At 44.1% G+C, this 27,300-nt stretch overlaps 1 long non-coding RNA gene across 1 annotated transcript in view; it reads right to left on the bottom strand.

The window, feature by feature from the left end:
* LOC137542421 (uncharacterized) overlaps positions 1–27,300 on the bottom strand; it is a 381,245-nt gene that overhangs the window by 47,411 nt on the left and 306,534 nt on the right. The window contains exon 2 of the long non-coding RNA XR_011025422.1: positions 7,482–7,594. This is a non-coding gene — a long non-coding RNA (uncharacterized lncRNA). The remainder of the gene's footprint in view (positions 1–7,481; positions 7,595–27,300) is intronic.

Here is a 27,300-nt window from a genome sequence, read left to right as displayed (position 1 = left end):
GGTGGAGAAGCAGTAAGGTGGAGGTTGCCTGTGCAGGTGAAGAAGCAGTAAGGTGGAGGTTGTCCAGGCAGGCGGAGTAGCAGTAAGGTGGAGGTTGTCTGATCAGGTGAAGAAGCAGTAAGGTGGAGGTTGCCTGTGCAGGTGAAGAAGCAGTAAGGTGGAGGTTGTCTCATCAGGTGAAGAAGCAGTAAGGTGGAGGTTGGCTGTGCAGGTAGAGAAGCAGTAAGATAGAGGTTGTCTGTGCAGTTGGAGAAGCAGTAAGGTGGAGGTTGTCTGTGAAGGTGGAGAAGCAGTAAGGTGGAGGTTGTCCATTCAGGTAGAGAAGCAGTAAGGTGGAGGTTGTCTGTGCAGGTGGAGAAGCAGTAAGTTGGAAGTTGTCCATTCAGGTAGAGAAGCAGTAAGGTGGAGGTTGTCCGTGCAGGTGGAGAAGCAGTAAGATGGAGGTTGTCTGTGCAGGTGGAGAAACAGTAAGGTGGAGGTTGTCCGTGCAGGTGGAGAAGCAGTAAGGTGGAGGTTGTCCGTGCAGGTGGAGAAGCAGTAAGTTGGAGGTTGTCCATGCAGGTAGAGAAGCAGTAAGGTGGAGGTTGTCTGTGAAGGTGGAGTAGCAGTAAGATAGAGGTTGTCTGTGCCGGTAGAGAAGAGGTAAGCAGAGTCAGGAAAACAGAGGTAAGGTGTAACAATTGGTGTCAGCACACAGAGAGAATCTGATTATTGGTGATCTGCAGTATCACCTAGAATACAGATGTATACCTGATTATTGATGATCTGCAGAATCACCAATAATACAAGTATGACTAACCTCTGGACACCTAATAATGTGTAAGTGTTTGGGTGCAACAGTAGAAGGCTATCTCCCGTGGAGCGGGAGATACAGACACCCCTGCAGCCAGTGGACACCTGAGGAGCAGGTGACCTATGGCCGAGCAGGAGCTATCTCTAGAGATGAGATAGAGCAGCACCCAGTGATTCCCTGATGGAATGGAATCAGACTGTACTGCAGCCAATGGACTCCTAATGGGAAGAGACCACTGACTGCACTGCAGGAAGGCCTCTCTGAGGTACAGGAGGTCTTTGCAGCTAACTTACACCTGGTGGATTAGTGCCAAGGAAGTAAAGACAGACTAATCACTCGGGGAACGAGTGACAGCCAGGAAGGTCAGACAGGCCAGGTCGGCAGCACACGAGCATATAAGGTACAAAGACAGAAGACTGATTCGGTAACCGGATACAAGCAGGGTCAGTAACTGGTAGACAGATGGGCAGAGGTACCGAATCAGAAAGCAAGAGAGAGGTCAGCAAAGCAGAAGGTCATAACAGATATACATAAGCACAATTCTAATCTGAGGTGCGAGGTCCTTGGTCTGGACACCCAGGGACTGGTCTAGAGTATAACAGAGTAATGATACAGCAATCCTAAGCTTGGGTGTGAGGTCCTTGGTCTCAACACCCTGGCACTGGTCTAGAGAATAACAGAGTAATGATACAGCAATCCTAAGCTTGGGTGTGAGGTCCTTGGTCTCAACACCCTGGCACTGGTCTAGAGAATAACAGAGTAATGACACAGCAATCCTAAGCTTGGGTGTGAGGTCCTTGGTCTCAACACCCTGGAACTAGTCTAGAGTATAACAGAGTAATGGCACAGCAATCCTAAGCTTGGGTGTGAGGTCCTTGGTCTCAACACCCTGGAACTGGTCTAGAGTATAACAGAGTATAAACAAAGGTAATCTGGCTAAGTGTGAATTCCCAGCTCCTGCTGGTTCTAACACACTTTAAGATCTGACTGTGGTCTGAGTGCTCACATGTAAGTATTCGCAACGGCAGACATCCAGCAACTGAAAGGCAAGATCTATATAAACTAAAATAAAGGTCCTGTCCTCTAGCGCGCTTCCTCTGTGTGCACTAGAAGGCCCAGACAAACCAGACACATGTCGCTGTGCGGAAACCGCTGGTCTGAATGCGGAGACAGCCGCCCCGCCGCCAGACCGCGCGGCAGCATCTCCGCCATTCATTACATAAGGGCAGATAGAGACACACAAGGGGCCTGCTTTACCAGCTAGCGGTAATATTGCTGTGCACAGAAAGTGCACTGGAATTTTACCGGTACTACCTGCAGCATGTACTGCAAGTTACACTATTAGTGTAACCCAGGGTACTTGAGTAGTGTAAGCATTGCCATCTTTCAGTGCATGTTACTAATGGACGTTACCATTAGTAATACTCATTACCATAGCAACATTCTAGCTACTTGAGTGCTGCAGGTCACACTAATAGCAGACTTTGCAGTACATGCTGCCGGTAGTAACGATAATATTGCACGCTGCTTCTGTGCACGGCAATGTTACAGCAGTTTTTGTGCATTAAACCCAATGATGCTTCGATGGTAATTCTGCATAATGTGCAGCTTTAGCACCTGTCTACCCTGCAGCAACCCACTACAGAAGTTTCACAAATCCACAAGCACCAGTAGGTCCATTTTAAAATAAAAATGACTGAGGTCAATGCAACGCTAAGCTTGTTCAAAATCTGAAAAAAAATAAAGAAACAAACAAGATTGCTTTAAAAATAACTTATATACAGTGAAGAAAATGACAGCAGGGTTACAAGCTGAAGAGAATAATACTGTGATTAAGACAGTTAGCATTTTCCTGCTCTCTGGTTTTGCTTTCCTGTTTTCTTTTCCCCTGTCTGCAAGAGGACAGGCCAATTCTGTGCTATTGTTCCAACTCCTTATTGCAAAGCAATTAACCCACTGATGAACCCACAGAGATTCCTCCACAGAATGAACCTAACCGCAGCATAATCTGTGAATGATGTGATTTATTGATCGTGGGAGCGCTAAGCTATGGGGAGTGTGTCTGTATTATACGTCCCATAGCATGCAAGGCTGTATCATGCAGGGAATATGATGAGGAAGGGTTTTATTTTGGCTGTGCAGAGTGTCTAGCAGAATGCCATAAACAAAACTGTTTATCATTCTTACATACAAAGACTATGAAGTATTTGCCTAGTGGGCATTCCAGATGCTACGCTGGACCTGCTTAGCAGCAGAAGGCAGAGCAGGATCATGCACTAGGCAACCTAAGCAGGTGCTTGGGGCCCAGTGGTCATCAAAGGGCCCACCTGCCACCTTCTACCTCTCTCCACTCCAGCTTACCAAAAGGACCGCAAGGGGAGGCCAAATCTACTACCTTGCCCAGGGCCCCGTTACATCTCAAGCCATCATGGTGGAGGCTGCCGGCCGAGAAGCAGTAAAATAGTAAAATGGAAATTGGCTGTGCAGTTGGAGAAGCAGTAGTAGTGGTTGGTTGTGTAAACAGAGGAGCAAGAAATTGGAGGTTAACTGTTTAAGGCGGTCAACGAGATGCTGAGAACTCTGCCTTGTTTGCAGTTTTATGCCACTTTTATATAGCTTACAATTGGTCCAGTCGATATATACAATACGTGCATTTGATTGGTCCTGTTCCAAGCTGCTTAAAATTTAAACTTGCATGCAAGCCAGAAATGTTGCCGGTAAAGAGAGCAGTAAGGTGCAGGTTGTCTGTACAGGAAAAGGAACCGTACAGTGGAAGGTAGATGAGCAAGGTAGAGAAGGTTGTTTTTACAGGCAGAGAAACAATAAAGTGGAGGTCGCCTGTAAAGCCAGAAATGCAGTGAAGTTTGGTTGGATGCGCAGGCAGCTTACAAAAGTAAAGCTGTCTATACCAACAGAGAAGCAGTAAACCACAGTTTGTCTATCCAGGCAGAGTAGAAATCAGAGTTAAGCTACGTACACACATACGACAACGATTGTTCGTTGTGAACGACGAACAAACTTTTAATTGACGAAAGAACGACTTAAGTAAAGTTAGCTTTTAAAGGTGTGTAACGATCTGATCGTTAGAACGAACGTTACATCACGTAAAGCAACTATTGCTCTTGCACATAAAAATGAAAGGTTCCATGGAGAAATAGCGAAATGCGCATGTCAAGCCTAGTACGAACGACCGTTTTCCAACGATGTACTACTTTTGCAAACGATCGTCGTTGGAAAAAATCCGCCAAGGCAGATCTTTCGTTTTTTAACGATCTAGCTCGTCCGTCATTAGACTTAATGGTCGTTAGCTGCTTTTTTTTTAAAAGATCGTCGTTTGAAATGATCAGGGAACGATCGTTTCAAACGACTATAGTCGCATGTGTGTACGCACCTTTAGAAAAAGGTCAGTAGTTGTGTATGTATTTATCTCTCCCTGCCCTCAGAAGTTGTATTCTGCCAGGAAAAAGTTTATAGCTGTAATTTGCTTATCAGTGATGTTTACTGTACTCCCGACAAGGTACCCACAAGACAGAAGCTGTCACTTCCATGCCCAGAAGTTAACTATTTCATGCAGAAAAATAAAACAAGTAAAACAGCCTGGTTATTAATGTTTTGTACTGTACATACATCTCATCATGTCTCATATCACCTCAGGTACACTTTATGGGCTCTTTCATATGGGCAGCTAAAGGCAGTGAATTCATCATCAGTCAGCTTCACTCTTGCACCTGTCTTGTGGTTTGGCACTTGGTACCTGCGTTGCACAGGCAACACCCCCCCCCCCCCCCCCCCACCACACACACACACACACACACATTTTGTGGCTCTCTGTCCTCCAGGTAATGTCATTGGGCGTGAAGCGCTGACATGAGTGGTGTTACAAACGCTGCCATTTGGATAAACTTTAATTGCACCAGAATGGCGCTCTTAGGCAGCAGACGGGACACTGAACTACCAGACAAGCATGCAGTTCAGCCTCCTATCAGAAAGAGGCCTTAACAGAGGGGATTTTCAAAGGAGGAGAGAAGAGAGAGAGAATGCAAAATGCACAAATTTCAAGAAGGGTTGAACAGAACTATAAATCATGAGGGCCCCCAGTAAAACTTTGATGGGTCTTCCCAATATTCACGTTCTCTACCTTGCCAAACCCTGGTGACCCTCACAACCCGGGGGGCCCATTTTGCAAGGGTCATAAAGCAAATGTCGACATCGTAATCTTCACACCCATAACAAGTGCAGCCAAAAAAACTACTGATGTGAAGGATGGGTCCTTTATCAGAGAGGGTGAAGTAGCGGTTGGGGCCCCTTTATGGCTCTGGGCTCCCCTGCAGTCGCAGGGGCTGCTCCCCTCTAGTTACACCCCCCTGGGATGAGCAACACTATAACTAAACCAGTAGTGTATAGTGGGCTCTGCCTCTGACACAGGTAGGGTTGCCAGGTGTCCGGTTTTAGACCGGACAGTCCGGTTTTTGGCCGCTGTGTCCTGTCCAAAAAGGCATGTTAAACCGGACAATTAAGATGTCCGGTTTTATGCCTTTTGCCACTTGCCGCCACCCGTCCGCCAGCGCTGCGCGACCGCTGATTCGCTGCCTGGCTGTCAGTCAAAGGCACAGCCAGCCAGCTTACGCGGCGTAAGTTACGCCAGCTTAAGTACCGCCCCCGAGCCCGCGCTTCCCGACTTTGCTACGGCAACGCCAACGCTGCGTTGCCAACGCACGCATGACGTGCGTCACTCACGTCATTTGCAATGCGATTCTGCATCTGCGAAGGAAGCAAGGTAAGGTCAGGAGTCTGGAGATATGGTGAGTGAGTGACCCATAATTCTCTGGTTGTATTTCCGCTCTTTGTGTGCATTGGCTCCGCTCTATCTCCCCTCCGTGTAGTCCAGGCGTGACTTTCAATCTCATTCAATCTCGCCTGAGCCCGCTGCTTACTATACTTTACACTTGAATTCATACTATTGTACAACGCAATTTATACTGTTATACTGTTATATTTGTTATATTTGCTCAAAATGTGTACATACATGTATGCGCAGATTTATATTTTAACTTTATGCCTATGTATGTCCACTTTATTGTTCTCAATAAAAAATTTTGGTGGGAAAAAAAAATAAATTTTAAAACTTCCCGTAAGAAATCGACCACTTCACTGTGCAAAAACGCCATAAATGCATTGCATTATTTGCATAGTTTTCCAGTTTTGTAATAGTTTTCTGCTCTGTCTCTTATTATGTGCATTTACTGGTGAAAAGCGGTCTCTTATTATGTGCATTTACTGGTGAAAAGCGGTCTCTTATTATGTGCATTTACTGGTGAAAAGTGGTCTCTTATGTGCATGTACTGGTGAGGACAGTTAGTGACATGGCTATGTACTCTGTAATGTGCTGAAGAAGATGTCAGTGCGATATAAATACCGTAAAAAACATTTTTTAAAAAGCCCATTGCTTAGCCCCACTCTACATAAAAGTGTGCTTCTGACTCCGCCCCTAACTCCACCCCCTGTCCGGTTTTCTCCATCAGCCGACCTGGCAACCCTAGACACAGGAGACTTTGGTACGAATCTCAGCTCTTCCAGTAAGCCAGCACCTATTCAGTAGGAAATCTTGGACAAGACTCCCTACTACTACAGCCTGTAGAGCGTGTCCTAGTGGGTGCAGCTCTGCCGCTTTGAGTCCGCCAGGAGAAAAGCGTGATACAAATATTATTTGTCTTTAAAAATAGTAAAAATTAGCTGCAGAGTAACAGTTTGTAGTATACAAACCGGAAGTGACATGGCGTATATACAATTAAGCCTTTGGGAGCAGGGTAAAGCCAAAAAACGTCTGACCCTGCACCTGCAAAATTCCTGGCGGTGCTAATTACTATTCCTCCTTGATGTCGCCGTGGACAGTGGAGAAAGATGTAATTCGACTTCCAGCTATTGCTGGTGGACGAATTACAGTGTTTTTATAGTAATTTGTGCTTCGTCTTTTGATGTACTCACTCGCTTGCCTGCACATTAGCTTTTTTTGTGCAGCGCTTTTCTAAGCACTTTTGCAGAGCGATTTGTTTTTTCACTTCCTGACTTCACTCAGGAAGTGAACTCTTTGACCTGGAAAAGAATAAATACAATGTATTTAGTCTTAAAAGCGTTCTGGAAATCTCTATACAAAGCGCTTTTTCAAGCGTTTTGCGATTTCCCTATACCTTCCATTGAGGCAAATCGCTCCGAAAATGGTACAAGCAGCACTTTGGTGAGCGGATTGGAATCGAACCGCTCATATGTGAACTCTCTCATAGAGAATCATTGCACAAGCGCTTTTAGGACGATTTTAAAAATCAATGGCGCTTAAAAAAAAAAACGAAAACGCCCTTAGTGTGCACAAGCCCTTAAAATGCGGCTACATCCAAGCAAGTGTACTGCATTAATGATAGTGACTACGTTAAGAGTAGTTTAGCCATACTTTAGAAAAAAGTACCGGAATATGTTAATATCATAAATGGCTGTGTGTACACATAAAACATATGCCTAAAAACATCCTTGCTCTTCTCGCCACATAGTGCTGTTTGCTGGTATTAGTGAGAGGCTGTGATATTTTCCTTGGTGTTAACAGAGCCCCATTCTACATGTGTGACACTGACACGTGTAACCCGAGGGATGTTAATTAATGTGAGAAATGGAGACACCTTGTTAGCTGGCTACTCACCTTTTCTAGTATTACGTTATTATCAGCTTGCAATGGTAATAGAGCCTCTATAAATGGCTGCCACATAAAAGTTCTTGGTCCACAGTTTGTATCTGAGCTATTTCTGTGCAGACCTGAATGGAAAAGGAAATACATGTCATGGGCATTCTACCTTTGTTAAAGTAAAACACCACTCAACACAAATAATTAGAGCTCCCACTCAATTTCTAATAATTAAACAATAGGTTTTATTTATAACATAATACATTTCGTCAGGTCAGAGCTCGTGTCTTCAGTTGGCAGGCCTAAAGATTTCTTCACTTGAAGAAGTGGGCTCTAAACCGACAAAACGCACAGGCCCTCAATAAAATTTTCTCCTGAATATTCTCACAGGAGATATTTTGACACCTTATCAAGAAACATAAGTTTGATACTACTTTTTCATACTTTTTAAATTGTCAAGTGCTGCAAAGTTATATTTTAGATGAGATGAAAAAATGGGAGAAACTGTTTATTGAAAAAAAAAGCCACTGTGTTTATAGAAGTCTTTTATCCAGTTTACCCCCAAGGGTTTTTACCCTAACAGACCAGAGCAATTTTCACCTGTCAGTGTTCCTCCCTTTCATTCCCTAATAACTTTATTACTACTTATCACAACAAAATGATTTATACCTTGTTTTGTTTCGCCAACAATTAGGCTTTCTGTGGGTAATACATTTTGCTAAGAATATTTTTATTCTAAATGCGTTTTAACGGGAAAAATAAGAAAATAATTTTAAAAATTCATTATTTCTCCGTTTTTGGCCATTATAGTTTTAAAATTAAACGTTCTCCTGTAGATAAAACTGACACATTTTATTTGCCCGGTTGTCCCGATTATTAACCACTTTAGGACCGCAGTGTTAAGCCCCCCTAAAGACCAGGCCATTTTATGCTAAATTGGCCACTGCAGCTTTAGGGCCAAGCTGCAGGGCCACACGACACAGCACACAAGTGATCCCCGCCCCTTTTCTCCCCACCAACAGGGCTCTCTGTTGGTGGGGTCTGATCGCCCCCCAGATGTTTGTTTGTTTTTGTTTATTTGTCTTATTTTTTTAAATAAAAAAAAATGTGTTTTTTTAACTATTGTATTTCCCTCTCCCTCCCCCCGCCAGCCAATCCCCATGATCAGCTGTCATAGGCTTCAGCCTATGACAGCCGAACACCTCTGTGCCTATGGAGGGGACAGCCATGTCACATGGCTGTCCCCTGTACAGCGTTGCTGCAGATCGCAGCGCTGTACACCCTAGCGATCGCCTCTCGGAGACTGAAGGCGGAGCTCTGCCCATTAAGCAGCAGATGCACGCGCAGCCTCAGCGCGATCTCCTGCAAAACACAGTCCCAGGACTTAACGCCGATTGATGTTAGGTGGTCCTGGGGCTGCCACCGCGGCCACTTCCATCGGCGTGACGCGGTCGGGAAGTAGTTAAACCGTTTAAATTATGTCCCTATCACAATGTATGGCGACAATATATTATTTGGAAATATAGGTGTTATTTATTTTTATTTTTTTTTTGTCCGGTCCATAATTACAAGCCCCTATGTAGTAAACTAAAAGTAATTTTCCCCCTAAGGCAACTATTTATGTAATTTTTTTTAACCACTTCACTCCAAAGGGGTTTTTACCCTAACGGACAAGAGCGATTTTCACCTTTCAGTGCTCGTCCCTTTCATTTGCCAATAGCTTAATCACTACTAATCACAATGAAATTATCTATATCTTGTTTTTTTCACCACTAATTGGGCTTTTTGGGGTTGATATTTGTTTTCAGTAATTATTTTATTTTCTATGCCTTTTAAAGGGAAAAACAAGGAAAAAGAAAAAATACACTATTTCTCCAATATCATCCCCTATAGTTTTAATATAAACACTGCTACTGTACATAAAACCCACACATTTTATCTGCCTATTTGACCTGGTTATCACAAGATTTTAATTATGTCCCTATGGTGACAATATATTATTTGGATATAACAGTGTATATTTTCTATGGTGTTTTTTCCCCACTATTTTCACGTGCACACACGTGGGAATGCACACACACAGCAGCACTGTTTGACTTATAAAACACCCTGGAGCCCTTAAGAGGCTCTAGGAGGACGTTTTTATAAGTCAGCTTGTCATTAAGTGGTGAAACAGATTTTTTTTTTGTACGTTTTTTTTGGGGGGTGGGGTGGGGTTGCAGGCATTGGAAGTGTCAGTTATTAATTTTATTAATAGTATGTGTAAGTATTTGCCTGTATGTGTAATTTTACTTTTTGGCCACTAGATGGCGATAGTGAACACTCTCTCGTTTTACATTTTACTACACTGTGACTGTTTCCTGTTTTATGAATGGACGTGGTCGCAGTCACGTCCATTCATTCCAGGCATTGTGATTGGTTAGAGGACCACTCGGTCCTCTTTCCCAATCATGGAACACAGAGTCCTGACGGGTAACGGTGCGGGGGGGGGGGGTGTCTTTCCAAGGAGGAGTACTACCTCTTAGTAATATATTCATATTTGTAATTATATTTAATGATTTTCAACTGCTCAGAAACATGCCTGGAATTATACTTTTTCCGCTCTAGTTGACTTCCCTTCATAGTTCAGGACCCCCTTCCTAATCCTTGTGCAGGACCCTCTTCCTTGGCTAACCTTCATGTACAGCAACCACCTTCAGTTATATACAGATCCCTTGGGCAGCAGCTCCCTATTTCCATGTGTTGCTCCGTATACCCGCATATAAGCCAACCCGCATATAAGCCGACCCCAAACTTTTACCTAAAAAAACTGGAAAAAATGATTGACTCGCATATAAGCCGGGGTAATGCAGTAGCCACACTTATGGTATTATCTATACCTTCATTCTCACTGTGTCACAACACTGGGCTGATAGCAGGCACTACAGGTGATACAATTTACAATGATACAATTTTTGATCATTTGTATGATCGATCAGAAAGGATCATTAGGGGACACTAATGGACGAAAACATCCTAACCAATCCAGTCAGGTTGACGTGATCGATACCATCAATCTGATTACCATAGATTAGTTAGGATGTTTTCGTCCACTGGTGGTCCTGAACGCTCATTTCTGTATGATCATACAAATGATCTGAAACAAATGATCACTGTGAATTGCATGGCTAGTGGCTACCTTACAACTCTATTCAATATTAACACTCTTACTGTACTATACAATAGGGCAGTGGATGATACTGGGCTGATCAGGCAGAGCTTATTGTAATACAGTAAATCCTCAGTGCAATCTGGAAGTTGGCTGTATGCAGGACTTGTACATGTGCTCACTGTTAATATTACAGTAAGAACATGTACAAGTAATGCATACAGTGACTTCAGGATTGTACTGAGGATTAACTCTGCCTAACAACCTCTGCCTGCCATCAGCCCAGTAATCCCCCTCGGCCAGCATTTTTTTTCTGGTATTTGCAGTGCAGTTGTAGTCCAGGATCCCTCTTTAGCCTCGCTGTCACACACGCTGCGCTCCGGGCCTCAGAGCTGCGCACCACGTGTCTCCGTTATTTCTCTGCTCAGCGCTGAAAATCCACCTGTTCTTCCTCCAATCAGCGCTGAAGCATCGCTGTGGGTCCCGGTGTGCCTGGGAAGCCTGCCCGCTCTGTGTCCGCTGCCTCTCACGTCACACACGCTGCGCTCCGGGCCGCAGAGCTGCGCAACACGTGTCTCTGTTCCTCTGCTCAGTGCTGAAAATCCGGCCGCTCTGCCTCCAATCAGCACTGAAGCATCGCTGTGGGTCCCGGTGTACCTAAGAAGCCTGCCCGCTCTGTGTCCGCTCATGCCGCCCGCTTATCGCTGCAAAAGTAGGCAGCGCTGCACATGCCGCCGACTCCACTTGCACCTGCAAAGCCCGCCCACTGTCTTATTCCAGCCACTCATCTGTTCCATGGGCTGCAATGGCTGACATACCATTTCACTGCCTGCTCATCCCGGCCATTATTCGCATCCTCAGGCTGACATTTACTCCCCTCGGTTGGCTGCACGCTGCACTCGGGTCCCTGCAGAAGGTGAGTCTGCACACTTGCAAGTTTATGACTCGCATATAGGCCGAGGGGGGGACTTTTGAGCACATTTTTTGTGCTCAAAAATTCGGCTTATATGCGAGTATATACGGTATTTGAAACCTCTGTATTTATTTTACAGCCTCTTCTTTCATATGCAGCAATCCCTCTTCTTTGTCCAGCGGCCCCTTAGCCTGCTGCCGCCCAAGGCTCAGGGCTTTGTGGCCTTTACATAACTTCTGCCCTGATTGGGAACCCTCATTTCCTATGAGCTGTTCTCTTATACACTGAAGGAGACAACGAGCAGCGCCAGAACAGACTGTAAAAGGTAATCTTTTCCACCTAGGGATTTATTTTACAGTTTTAATACAGTTCAGGGGTACTTTAAAGAGACGTAACAAAATTTTCAGCCTTATTTCTTCTATCCTATAAGTTCCTATACCTGTTCTAATGTGGTCTGTCTTACTGCAGCCTTTCCTAGTTGCACAGTGGCTGTATTATCTCTGTTTTATAATCTAATCTTCTTTCCTTTGTCAGCTTTGTGGGGCTCAGGCACTCGGGCAGGAATGTGCTGCTCTGCTTGTGATAGGATAGAATTTATACACACCCTCTCCATGCCCCCTGCAGGCTCTGTGTGAGTCACAGACTTAGCTCCTCTCAGCCTATCAAACTCTGGTTAGAAGCCATGTCTTTTGTTTGTAAACACTGCTTAAAACTGGCAATTACAAGCCAGGATTGCAGCAGGGAGTGGCAGAAACAGCAAAGATGGGCCCAGAAAAACATAATGAATAGAATGGTATGCTTTTTATTGTAAGAATTTTAGGGTACAGATTCTCTTTAACCACTTTGCATCCAGACCTTGTTTCCCACTTATGGACCAGAGCAGTTTTGACAGTTTAGCTATGTCCTTATTTAATCAGAAATAACTTAATCCCTACTTATGACACAGAAATGAAATATATATTGTTTTTTTTCAAGACAAACTAGGCTTTCATTGTATGGCATTTTTCCCCCTTTAACAATTTTGTTTTCTATGAATTTTAATGTGAAAACGAGGAAAAAAAATAGAAAAAACACATTATTTCTCAGTTTTACCAATTCCAGTTTAAAAATAAAATGTGCTACTGTAGATAAAAAAAACCTCAAATTTTGTTTGGCTATTCTTACCGGTTATCACAAACCTTAAATTATGTTCCTGTCACAATTTATGGTAAAGATATTTGATTCTGAAATAATGCTACAGAGTGTATTTTTCACTATGAACTGAGAAAATAAAAGTATTTTTAGGCTAAGTTCACAGTGGGACGTTAAAGTCGCGCGTTAAAACAGCATTTAACGCATAATAACTCACTGCAATGAAAAATCAATGCCCTGTTCACAGTGCACACGTTGCGTTGGTGTCTAACGCTGCACGTTAAGTAAAAGTACTGCATGCAGTGCGTTATACACGTTATTAGCTGCGTTGGACTGTTTGCACATGCTCAGTAATGACTTGGAAGCATACTTTTCATTGCCTGTATATTTTACTGTATCTGCTGTATGCGACGGTAACGCTGCGTTGCCACTTTTTGGGCGCATTGCGTTGTAAGCTTGCGGTGCGACTTTAACGTGGCATCAAAACGCAACGTCCCACTGTGAATCTAGCCTGAATGGTAAAAAATCTATCTCATTAGCTCAGGAAACATATATTCCAGTTCACCAATTAGTGCTGCATCAGCTAGTGCCAGAAATGTGCACAGGAGCAATGCCCAATCCTGCACAGCACTGCTTCTGCTACAAGACATATATCTACTGACTCATGGCTTAGATGAAGTCACAGAGGACGTAGATATACTGTAGTGGTGGATAAAGTGGTTAAAGGATACCCAAACTGACATGTGACTTGATGAGATAGACATGTGTATGTACAGTGCCTAGCACACAAATAACTATGCTGTGTTCCTTTTTTTCTTTCTCTGCCTGAAAGAGTTAAATATCAGGTATGCAAGTGGCTGACTCAGTCCTGACGCAGACAGCAAGTGACTACAGTGTGACCCTCACTGATAAGAAATTCTCCTTTTTTACCTCTTTCTTGCTCTCAGAAGCCATTTTCTGCTAGAAAAGTGTTTTATAGTTGGAATTTCTTATCAGTGAGGGTCACACTGTAGTCACTTCCTGTCTGAGTCAGGACTGAGTCAGCCACTTGCATACCTGATATTTAACTCTTTTTCAGGCAGAAAAGGAAAAAAAGGAACACAGCATAGTTATTTGTGTGCTAGGCACTGTACATACACATGTCTATCTCATCATGTCACATGTCAGTTCGAGTATCCTTTAAAGGACTTACGAGGCGAACACACAAAAAAAAAGTTAATTCCCTCATGGCCATTGCAGTGCTCCTAGCAGACTATCAGCGCCTGGCTTGTCACTGTCTAGCCCTCTGTTAGCATAATCCAAGCTGTAGTGCAGTCCCCGACCCTGCCCAGGGTCGCCCTATCAATTTGCGATTAAAATTGCCGGTTTAAAAATACTGCGTCTGCGCACTCCTTAGCCGCTAGTGCGGCTGCGCAGGTTCTCTGTCCTGTCCCCGGCCCATCCTCGCTCCCTTCGCTCAGCTTTACGTCATGTGGGCGTGCCCTTACGACCGCCCACATGACTGGTGATGGCATGATGGCAATAAAAAAAATCGGGCAGGGTTTAAAGATACCTGACTGTTCAAGGAGCACTGTAGCAGGGAGATATGTAGTCCGAACAATGGAGTAGAGGGATGCTTTTCTCGTTTATAGGATGGGTACAAGGGCACACAGGAAATAAATGAGGAAAGAAAAAGATGTGCATATGAGAGCAGCCTGTTTAGCTGAAAGCATGCCAAAAATGTAAAAAGGAGCATTCAGCTTACAGTGAAGCAGGACTGCTTCTATGAGCACCAAAGCAAGAATGAAAAGCATTACATCCAGCAGTTTCTGCAACTTATAACATACTTAGTTCTCATGAAGGAAAAGGGACTATTAAGCTGAAAGTTTGGTACATTTTTGTTCACAGAAGACCAACTTCAAAGCTGTAGCATTAATCTCCGGTGCCTCTTCCTTTGCGCTGTGCGCTGTGTTTACTTAGCATCAATATCGGCATCCCCGATGCGAAATGTGCCCCGGTGACTGTCGGCTATTCCCTGGGCTGTCATCCCACAGGGCATCCTATCAGATCTCATTTCTTAAATCCATGAAACCGGGCTAAAATACACATAGAGATGTGAAGGGCTTTTAAACTAGGTTAGCGCTGCGAGTGGGCCTCTTGGCCTTGCTTGTGGGATCCTCTCCACTTTCTTTTCTTCATTCCCTTAATGAGTGAGCAGCTGAAATTAAGCAGGAAGAAAGAAAAAAATGAAACATGTTTGATATTGATTTATCTGTGCAAGTATTTGAATGTCATTATACTTAAAGTGAACCTGTCAGGACAAGAATATCTGAGCTGCTGTTCATCAGTACGTAAACAACTGCTCTAGTAGACTGACATCTTATCTCACAGCTTCACAGTTTAGGAGATCAGCAATCTGGAACAAGTTTGCAACCTGAACTTCTGAAATGTACCATCTACATAAATGGACGGAGTATTTTATTAGGAACACTTGTATACCTGCTTATAACCTAATCATGCACCAGCAGTACAGTGCATGTATTCATGTAGCTACACGTGAGGAGCTTAAAGATGCCCGTGCATAACTCCATTTTTAGCATCAATATCTGGCCGACTTGATTTCCGATCAATCCGGTATGCTTGAAAATTTTCACATTTAAGGGTTCGGTATGGTGGTGTTCAATATTACACCGATGGCCGTACCCCCAGCTGGTCCCCCATCCCCCCATGTAATGTGTGTGATAGGTCAGAGAAGTATAGTCAGACTTTTTTGCAAAATGAAAGGCTATAGTTACTCCGATAATTAGTCTTATTAACTGTGGTGAGTAAGTATAAATGCATCTAAAGCCTCATACACATGCTAGATAATGTTTGCTCGAGACAGTCATTGGGCACCTTTACCTAGTCACTTGAAAATACTCACTTGTGCACTCCCTGTCATCCCTCATCCCCTCTGCTTGTGCACACACTGCATGTTTACAGCTGAGCAGCATGCATGTACAGGGTTCATTCCTTTCACCATTCATCAGTTCATTCCACTGACGATGCAAGTTTGCGAAACCGGTCTTGATGGAGACGAGCAACACCTCATACTCTTGTTCCTACCCCTAGTCAGTATACACACGCTATTATAATTCGGGGTACCCATAACTTTGGGCGCCATATGTGAGAACTCTTTTTTTATGTCTTTTATGATTTTATTATTCATTTATCCTCAATAAAGCGGTCTACACTTAGTACTGCTGTTTTTTATCATTTTATGATATATCATCGATCTAAGGCTCCCTGCACACTGCAAATCCTTTTTGCGATTCCATTTCCGATTCCGATTTTCCCTGAATACATTCAACAGAAAAACGGATCAAAAAATGCAGCATGCAGTAAAGATTAAAAATCGGAATCGAATGTAAAAAATGATTCAAAATCGGAAAACAGATTTGCAGTGTGCAGGGAGCCTTATACCGATGATATCGGGAGGACGACTTTACACAGGTAAAGATTGGAACAGTTCTGTGCCCACTGGGAGCCTCATGCTATGTATACAACTTATAACGTGGGTTGTTATTGGCTGGTAAGCCTTTTTCCTTTTGAGTGCTGGGACTCACTTTTTTTGGCCTGATACCTCAGATGTGAAGCACGGTGGAATTGTATCACATACCTACTTGTGACCTGCGCTGATTCAATTACATTACATATAGTGTTCATTCCTTGCAATGTCATCTGATTGATCGGGTCACAATTGTACGTGCCTTTAGAACGCATGCTATGTCAAATCAGGTTGGGTTAAAATTAATATTGAAAGCCGGATAAAGTATCTCTTTACTGTAAACAGTGACTAATTGCTTACAACTTCTTTGTTCGAAAAAGGGGAGATATTAGTCCTGGAAGAATTTAATGTAAAAAAAAATTGCTATAAATCCTGAGATACTCCTTTTCTTCACACAACCTGTGCTACTTACTGTGCAGTCATGGCTGTGCTCATGCCAGAAGAAAAGCACGGCCCCAATCAACTGGAGGGTCAGCGAGTGGCAATGGTACACCACAGGGGTCAATAGTTCATATACTTTAGCTTTGGGGCACTTGAAAGACTGTGTCATTAAGCAGAGACAATACAACATTAAATCTGTTTTTTTTTTTCCTTTTAAACATAAAATAAAACTATATAAGATATCTTAAAAATGTTTTTTTTACATTTTTAGGAGTAGGAGGATAAATACAATTGTTTATCTCATCAATATATTTTCACCTCGTGTTCACTTTAAGCAGCTACTGAATTGGGTGAGAAATTCTGCATGGGTAAGACATCATTTTTTAGAAATTCTGATGAGGTTTGGCAGATCTGTGATCTCCCATCGCATGTAATGAGACCTCTACCTGTGCATGTCCACTATAATGTCCTGTCACTTCCTAACTGTAAGCTGTCAGGACAAGAACATTGGCGGCCCACATAATGGAAACAGATTCCCCATCTGCAGCTTACATCCAGCAGAAATTCTTCTGGCTCAATGAAGGTTAAGCGCAAGTCTTCTCTTTCCGTCCTCAGGGCGTCTGTAACGTATCGTGCTTTTGCTCAGGGGTGAAATTTGGGTAAAGTGAATTGTAAATGGCCTATTGATATTAAATGATGTTTTCCCAACATTGCAATAACGCTTGCTTTGTTTGTGGGAGAGTTTATTGCTTTTTGGGATCAATAAGCGCTGTAGATTTGTAGGGGGAATTAGCATACTGAATAACAATTAGGACAAAAATCAATGACATTCAGACATATAAGTGACTCCAGGTAATCCCAGAGGCGCATTTATTTTTTAAAATGTAATACAAGTCATTTAGAATTCCTGCGAGGGTGGGGGGAGCACCGGGGACCAGAGCAGAGCCTGGAAAACAGGCAGCATGAACGGGGTATTTTTTATTTGTTCCTGGCAGAGAAACTTATTGGGTAGACGATGAAGCAATAAAGCAGGCTGTGAAATCTAGTCTGAAGAACAGGAAAAAATGGATGTAGAATGCCAGGATGTAGCCAGCTGATGTGTAGAATTCCTAAGTGGTATTTTGCTAGGCACGGAGCAGCACAGTGACCCAGCCATCAGGAAAGTGACCCGGCATTGTTGTAAGAGCCACGGATGATTAAACATTCATACTGGGATGAATAAATTAACTCACAGAGTGGTGAGGTGCCAAACTAGATCACAGAGGGTCTGAATTAGTATTTGCCCTACTAGTAAAGCATAAAGGTGCTCCTGTATACCCTATGTAAAGTTTACTTTGAGTACAAGTTGACCCCTGAATATCGACTCTCTTAAAGCAGCAGGGGCAGCCATACTATCCCAGGAAAAATAATTGTACCGTTTTTGATTTCAGTGGATTTTATATTGTGAGTAAAGAGAAAACTGTTCCAGGCATTTCCATCTTTACTGCTTCTGACTGAAACAAATCTTTATGTAATTTCCTCCCTTACTCTTACTCTCTTTTTTTTTCTCCTGCCTGAAATGGTGTATTGCTTGCCAGCCCTCCTATTCACCGAGCTCTGTACTAAAAAGTGCACTGTCATATCTAGCTTGCTTTGTAAACCTATGTGAGCACAGCATAGATCATTTTTCAGCAGCTTCTGCAGAGGGGTGAGGTGTATTTCCCTTCTCAGCATTGTATCACACTAAACTGCCCTCAGTCAATCAGTGAGGAGCGGGAATGTGGGAGGGGAGATAACAAGCTTCCCTCTCCCCGGCAATGTACCAGAACAGAGCCAGGCTGACTGAGATAAGATTCATTGCAGTAGACACATTTATGATTATATTGAAACGCTTGCAATGCTGGGTCAAGATGTAGACTACATAATAAACACAGAGTAGTGGGTAAATGGAATTTGATATTATGGTTGACAATTCCACTTTAACCTCCCTGGCGGTGACCTCGAGCTGAGCTTGGGGTAAGAAATAATAGCCAGGAGTGGTAATCCCGAGCTCAGCTCGGGATAGTTAAAACTGATAGCACTTGACCCGGGTCCCGCGTGTGATCGGCGCTGTCCAGCGGGACTCCAGGCTCCTAATGCCGGCCACCGGATCCTCTCTTCTTCCTGGATCACGGTGGCCAATCAGCAGCAGTACGGGAGCAGCGTGACGTCATCAGGAGCAGCGACTAAATTTAAAGTGGACCTGATATCTTGCGCAGGACAGAAGGAAAAGAAGATCCAGCCCTGTCTGTATGCCGAGAGTTTAGCCTGTCTAATCCCACCTCTGGATCTGATCGCACAGGGCAGAAGGTAAACAGAGAAATGCACCCAGTATGTATGTAGAGAGTTAAAGCGGACCCAAACCAAACATTTTTTTTATTAAAAATATTTAGTTGCACCACTTTGACACATACAAAGATAAATGAACACTCCTTCAAACCTATGATCATTTCAGTGCATGCTTTTCACTCTTCTCTTTTTATATCTAGGGTTATACTGGGGGCAGCCATTAGCAATTCCTCCATTGCTGGACACCATCTACTCCACCAGTTTGCCGGAAAAATCCCGGCAATTTGAAAAGAAGGGAGGGGTTCCTCCAATAAATGTAAAATATTTTATATTTGTCATCATGCAGCTGAAAAAAGGCTGCTATTTATTATTATAATTTAGAAAATAGGTTTTATTTCTGAAATCTTGTATTTTTAATTTGGGTCCACTTTAAGCCTGTCTGATTCCTCCTCATATGTTTCTAATCACAAGTTCTAATTTGATCTCTCCCCTGTGTCACATGGATGCCATGGCAGATAAGCTCATTTGAAAGCACAGGATGTCAATATAGCCATTTGGTTCCCAACTGCTTCTGAGATAAGTGCTTCTGCTGATCTGCCTTACTGTTACCGATTTATGCCTGTTTTTTGACTACCCTCTGTCTGCCGCCTGCACCAACCTTTGCCTGGATTTTGACTGCTATCTGCCTGCTGTCGGCACCGACCTCTGCCTGGATTTTGACTACTCTGCCTGCCGCCTAAGACTGATAGCAAAGGAAAAACAAGTCTGAAAGGAATCGCGCTTCTACTGCCCCAATTGTAATGTCGCCCTCTGTGCCATTCCCTGTTTCAAAATATACCACACGTAGGAGGTGTATTAGGTATGTACAATGCTGCCCATAATTATTCATACCCCTGGCAAATTTTGACTTAAAGTTACTTTTTTTCAACCAGCAAGTAATTTTTTGATGGGAAATGACATAGGTGTCTCCCAAAAGATAAAACGATGTACGAGAGGCATTATTGTGGGAAAAAAAACATTTCTCAAATTTTGTTTAAATTTAAGCAAAAAGTGTCCAATCCAAAATTATTCATACCCTTCACAAACTGTCACAGTCTGTGGGAAAATCCAAAGTTCTATACCATTCCAAATAGTCCAAGCTTTTCTAAAGCATCCTAATTAGCCTCATTAATTGGGAACAGCTGTTTAAAACCAATTCAACAGGTGAAAAACAGCAGCTCTCTGCAGTTGGTTTGTGGACAGTCATGGCTAAGACAAAGGAGCTCAGTGAGGACCTGCGGCTGTGCATTGTGGCTGCTAACAAGTCAGGAAAGGTCAACAAGGCCATTTCTAAATGTTTTCCAGTTCCAGTGGCTACTGTGCAAAGTATTATTAAAAAAAATACAAGATGTGCTGCACTGTGGAAAATCTCAAGAGGACGTGGTCGGAAGCCAAAAGTGACACCTGTGCTGGCCAGGAGGATAGTGGAAGAGGTGATCCAAAGATTACCACCAAGGCCATCCTGGTGAATCTGGGCTCTACTGGTGGCAATGTTTCAAGGCAGACAATCCAACGGACACTGCACACTGCTGGGTTTCACTGATGCAGAACAAGGAGGACACAACTTCTCCAGATAAGGCACACAAAAGCTCGCTTGGCCTTTGCAAATGCTCATCTGGACAAAGAAGAAGACTTCTGGTCTTCTGTGAAACAAAAATTAAATTGTTTGGTCACAATGATGTTTCCTTCATTTGGCGTAAAAAAGGAGAGGCCTTCAACCCAAAGAACACCATCTCCACTGTCAAACATGGTAGTAGGAACCTAATGCTTTGGGGTTGTTTTTTCAGACAATGGACCAGGAAACCTAATTACAGTCAACGACACCATGAAAAAATAGTAATACATGAGGATTCTCAACAACATCAGGTAGTCTGCAGAGAAACTTGGCCTTGGCCACCAATGAATATTTCAGCATGACTATGACCAAAAACACACAGCAAAAGTGGTGAAGAACTGGTTAGCCGACAACTACATTAACGTTTTGGAGTGGCCCAGCCAGAGTCCTGACTTGAATCCAATTGAGAATCTGTGGAGGGAGCTAAAGATCAGAGTGATGGCAAGAAGACCCTCCAACCTGAAAGATTTGGAGCTCATTGCTAAAGATGAATGTGCAAAAATACCTGTGGAGACATGCAAAAAAGCTGATCTGCAATTATAGGAAGCATTTGATTGCTGTAATAACCAATAAAGGCTTTTCTATTGCTGTAATAACCAATAAAGGCGTTTCTATTGATTATTGAGAAGGGCATGAATAATTTTGGACTGGACGCTTTTAGCTTGAATGTAAATAAAAGCTGAGCAATGTTTTTTTCCACAATAATGCCTCTTGTACATCGTCTTATCTTGTGGGAGACACCTATGTCATTTCCTGTCAAAAAATTACTTGCTGGTTGAATATAATTAACTTTAAGTCAACATTTGCTAGGGGTATGAATAATTATGGGCAGCACTGTATGTACATACTGTATAGTCTGGTGCCTTATCTGTACAGTTTCACTATTTTATTCATAGAAGTGTATTTATAAATGTAATTGTTTCAACAATTTTGTGTTCTAGTCTTTTATTATACGCGGGATGTCTACAAGACCTTTTATTCTGACATATTTTGGTAAGTTATGTGTTACAGGAAACCAGAGCTTTCTATAAAAGAAGAACCGATACTTACCCTCTGCTTCAGGGGCGTAGCAATAGGGGTTGCAGAGGTAGCAACCGCATCGGGGCCCTTGGGCCAGAGGGGCCCCGAAGGGCCCTCCCCCAACTACAGTATTAGCTCTCTATTGGTCCTGTGCCCATAATAATGACTTCTATAGATACTTTGAATACTGGTAATCCTTAACCACTTGCCGACGGCTACACGCCAGTAGGCGTGGCCGCGGCGGCAGCCCCAGGACCGCCTAACGCCGATTGGCGGAAAGTCCTGGGGCTTGCATTTGCAGGAGATTGCGCGCAGGATGCGCGCGCATCTCCTGCTTGGTGGGCGGAGCGGAGCTCCGCCTTCAGTCTCCGAGCGGCTACTGCCGCTCGGGAGACTGTTAGACGGCGATCACGCCGTCTATATACTACGTGCAGCGCTGCGATGAGCAGCAGCGCTGCACTGGGGACAGCCGTGTGACATGGCTGTCCCCATGGGGGACAAGAGAGCGATCGGCTCTCATAGGCAGAAGCCTATGACAGCCGATTGCGTGATTGGCCGGCTGGGGGGGAGGGAGGGACGGAGGGAGGGAGGGGATTTAAAGGAAGAGGGGTTTTTGAAAAAAAAGCAGCAACATAAATATTTATTAAAAAAAAAATAAACAGGGGGGGAGCGATCAGACCCCACCAACAGAGAGCTCTGTTGGTGGGGAGAAAAGGGGGGGGGAATCACTCGTGTGCTATGTTGTGCGGCCCTGCAGCTTGGCCTTAAAGCTGCAGTGGCCTTTTAAACTAAAAATTGCCTGGTCACTAGGGGGGTTTAGCCCTGCAGTCCTCAAGAGGTTAAGAAACTGTTTCCCATGCTTTTCTTGCACCTCTGACACTGTAGTTGCCATTGGCAGGTTTTGGTGCGCCGTATCAATTGTTATGTATAGAGTGCTTCGGGGGGCCCCATTGTCAAACTTGCACCGGGGCCCACAGCTCCTTAGCTACGCCACTGCTCTGCTTCCTCCTGCAGCATAAGCACGTGTGAGTCCCTCGCCGTTCTCCCACGGTCTGTCGTTCAGCTGCGATTAGGCCCAGTAATTGGCTCAGTCCTGTCAGTCAGCCCAGACAGAAATGAACCGCCAGGGAGGTTACGTTTTTTTGAAGACTCCTCGAGGATAAGTTGAACTGTTATGTCACATATTGCTGCTATGGAGTTCCGGGTTGTTTGGCAAGAGGATGGGCCTGTGAACCTAGTGTTTAGCAAGGCAACAGTAAATGGCGCAGGGGTGTTTGAGTTTGACCCAGGCATTGATAAGTGTTTGGCAAGTGGCAGCAAATGATCAGTAAGGATGCTCAAGACTACCGCCAGTATAAATAATGAACCAAATAAAAGCAATTAATCTTCCACTTACAGTCCTCTAATGTAGGTCTGATTAATGAACGGCAATATAAATCAGCTGTTCGCTGGGAAATGGCCATGATTCGTAATCCCTGTCGCAAACTCAAAGTGTCTACATTGAAGTTCAGAGCTACCAGTTTGCGGTTGCCAAGCTGGGGATGGGCCCCTGCAACATAATGAGGGTGCCCACAGAGCTCCAAACTTAGCATGCTTTTTTTTTTTTACAGGGTCAGGATTTACCATTCACTATAGGTGAAGATTCATTGCACTTCAATTTATGTTGTGGGTATTCTTTAACCGAATGCGGACCGACGCAGTTTAAATCTACGTCGGGCGGGTGGTGCTGCGGTTCTGACTGGAAGTAAGCTCTACGTCCCATTCACTGCGCGTTCCCGCCCTGTTCTATCCACCGCAATGTGCTGCCCTGCCGCCTCTATGACGGCAGAGCACTGTGAGCCGAGCAGGAGCCGTTTTCATTGGCTCTTGGCCCTGTCATTACTGTAAGCCAATCCCATTGGCTTACATTGAGTGACAGGGTCAGGAGCCAATGAAAGCGGCTCCTGACCGGCGCAGAGCGCTCTGCCGTCATAGAGACGACAGAGAGAGCAGCCTGCGGCGGGGACAGAGCGGCGTTACCGGTGGGAGCGACGGATTATTGCGGTGATTCGTCGGGATTTGCCGTCTTAGCGTACCAGCAGCCTCTGGTCCTTAAGGGGGCAGAGGCTGCTGGTACCGAAGTGGTTAAGCTTTGGCATGGGCATTGGTAAATGTTCGGCAAGCAGGGCAACTGTTCGGAAAGCAGCAGCGAATAATCGTTAAGTGGTGCCAGGGTGTTTGAGTTTAGCGCTCATCAGTAAGTGTTTTGCAATGTGGCGCAACAGTTTGGCAAGTGGATCATGTGTTAGGCAAGCTGTCTAACAATGTGGCGCAACTGTTTGGCAAGTGGAGTATATGTTAGGCAAGCAGCGGTGAGTGAACGTTAAGCAGCGCTAGTTTCGGTAGGAATCAGAAGAAATCCATGAGGTCCACACACTGTAGAATCAATGATGGTTTATTTTGTCAGAAACATGATATCCATAGCCATCCATGGAAAATCAAGTAATCACATGGTTATGGATACCATATTTTTGTGATCTTTGCTTGCACTCCAGGTTGGGTAGGAAGGTAAGTGTTAGGCATCTTGGTAGGAAGGTTCGTGTTGTTTGTATTGGTAGGAAGGCTAGTGTTAGGCATATCAGTTGCAATGTCAGTGTTAGAAGATAGAGAAGAGCAGAGGCACTCACACTTTTTTGGCTTGTGAGCTACTTTAAAAATTAGCAAGTCAAAATGATCTACCTATGTACAATTTTAGGAGCACACGTGTATATACAGAATGTAAAATGTAGTGCAGTCGGGGGCGTGGCCGGAACGAGGATGTGAGCGGACGCACCTCTCGGAGCTCTCCACCTCGTGAGCAACCTAAGCTTTTATCCTGCTCCTATCCTGCTGTACCTGGGACTAAAAACTTACCCACAGCTGCCTCCTTACCTCGCCGATCGCTGGCTGAAGGAAGATGGGTCCGAAGAAGACAGACAAAGTTACTGGCCCAATAGATAAGTTTCGCCGCGCAGACCAAGATGGCGGCGGCCCGGCCGTAGAGGAAGATCCGGCTTCCCCATCGGACCAGATCTCCTCTTCCGAGGCTCAATCCATCCTTGCCGCAATCTCTACCTTACAAACTTCATTGACCAACACTTTCACAACTAAAATTGAAGAGGTCAAGGTCGACTTGCAACTTCTTCGGCAAGATGTCCGCAACCTTCGCGAACGCGTCTCTGATGCCGAGGCCCGAATATCTACACTCGAAGACAATTATAAATCACTTCCATCTGATATGCGTACAACACAAGGTCAAATCAAAACCATCATAGCTCGGCAGGAGGACATGGAGAATCGCCTACGCAGGTCCAATATACGATTAGTGGGCCTACCCGAAAAATCGGAGGGAGACGACCCTTCCCGCTTCCTGGAGGACTTACTCATCACACAATACGGTAGGGACTCCTTCTCTCAAGCCTTCTCAGTCGAACGAGCCCACCGCATACCCTCCAAAGTCAACTCGCCCGGGGCCCCCCCGCGCACCTTCATAGCAAAACTCCTTAACTTTAAGGACCGCGATGCAGTCCTCCGATTATCCCGTGAGCAGGGGAATATCAAGCTGGATAATACCTCCATATCTATATACCCAGATTTTGGAGTGGAAACTCAGAAACAACGCGCCAAATTCCAGGATGCAAAACGCAAGTTAAAGATCCTAGGCCTACAATACTCCATGTTCTTCCCCGCCCGCCTTAGAGTCATTTCAGATGGTAAGACTTTATTTTTCGAATCTCCCGCTGAAGTTTATTCATGGATTGATAAGAACAAGCCACAGTCAAGCCTGGAGGACTGAGACACTTATTACTACCTCTCCATCTTTAGCATAGACGCAAGCAACAACTCCTACTATCTCAAACATTGCTTGCTGCGTCACTCGGCATGACTTGCCGCTCTGCCGTGGACTACACCCTGCCTCTTCACTCTTCATGATCTACAGTCGGTAACTATGTGACGGTTATCCGTCTGCTTCCCCGGAACACTTCACTGGTTATATCTCACTTATTTAAAATCTCTTGTTAAAATGCCCGAGGTACTAGACTTCAGGTTGCTCGCCTGGTGTATAGAGCAAGGCTTTATGCGACACCAAAAATTTGATGTCGCACCCACAATTACTTTTATTTTGTTATGTTTTATTAACATGTTTTCTTCCTAGCTTCTACAGGATACTGCATGTTAAATATGCAATTTATGCGTTATTATATGTTTTTGGGATAAAGCTCAGGCCCTATGTTTTGGGTTATGTGCTGGGAAATACTTTTCAGAGTTATATTAACCCCTTGTCTCTCAGCCGGGACCCCCCTACCCCCTCCCTGTACTCTACTAAGCCGCACGGTCTCCCTTTCATTTATATAGTCCTTTAGTATGACCATTCTCTCCCGACCCTCTTGCACTTCCCTGTCTTTTTTGACATGGAATGTGAGGGGTATACGAGATAGAATTAAGAGAACAGTGGTATTGGAATTTCTACGCAAACAGCGAGTGGATATACTTGTGTTACAGGAGACTCATTTAGATGGTAATCTTCCTATGGCTCTACGTCGTGCCTGGATCGGATGGTCCTATCACTCCATGTATACCTCACAGTCCAGGGGCGTATCTCTTTTAATTGCTAAAAGTGCTCAATTTCAACTGATCGATCAAGTCATTGACGATGATGGCAGATTCGTGTTCCTACACTGCCTATTGTACAATGTCCCTACTTTACTTATTGCCATTTACATACCTCCCCCATTTTCCTTTGCTGTAGTGAAACTTGCACTGAACTTTATTGCTCTTCATCCACAGGTACCCTCGATCTGGCTTGGGGATTTTAACTATGTCTTATACCCAAGTACTGATAAAATCCCCCAGCCGGACACCCCAACTCCTAATATTCCCAGAGACACTAAACTGCTAACTCTTCTAACGGAGGTATCCTTATATGATACCTGGTCTGTAAAATTCCCTGGCACTCCGGCATTCTCATGCCACTCTGCATCGCATAAATCTCATTCCCGCCTGGATTATATTCTAGTATCATCATCTCTACTCACTAATATACACAAGGTCCGCTTCCTCCCCTCCCTTATGTCAGATCACTCTCCATACCTTATCCATCTAAGTTGGTCCTTTCCTCCTAAGACACCCTTCTGGAGATTGCACCCCTTTTGGCTAACCAAAATAAGTGAGGCAAAATCAACTGAAGAAGCTTTAACTCGCTTCTTTGACATACAAGGTCAATCTGCATCAGTAGAATCGATATGGGAGGTCTTCAAACAATTCACTAGGCAGCACTTTTCCTCTGAGATTAAAAACATTAAGATCAGCTCTGCAATGACTGAACAGGCTGCTCTGTTAGAGTTACAACAATCCTTATCTGACTTCGCAACTAACCCTACCCCCTTTTACAACGAGTCATATAAATCTAAACTTGCCGCCTATGAGCAGCTCCTCCTAGTCAAGGCAAAGCGAAAAATCTTATTTTCTAAACAACGCATCTATGAGATGGGTGAGCAATGTGGCGCACTTCTGGCCAAATTATCTAGAGAACTGACCGCCCCACAGGTTATCCTCAAAATAGAAGATACGGATGGCTCGGTTCTTTCCTCCCCCCATGACATACTACAATGCTTTGCCCTTTACTATAAATCCTTATATACGAAGTCTTCCTCTGCACCCGTATCTGAAATAAACGCATATTTAGAGACCATCCCCCTTTCCTCTCTAGATGACTCCAATAAGTTGCTACTAGACGCC

The sequence above is a fragment of the Hyperolius riggenbachi genome, chromosome 12 (genome assembly GCF_040937935.1).
Source record: "Hyperolius riggenbachi isolate aHypRig1 chromosome 12, aHypRig1.pri, whole genome shotgun sequence".
NCBI lineage: Eukaryota > Metazoa > Chordata > Amphibia > Anura > Hyperoliidae > Hyperolius > Hyperolius riggenbachi.
This window is presented reverse-complemented; position numbering and strand designations above follow the sequence as displayed.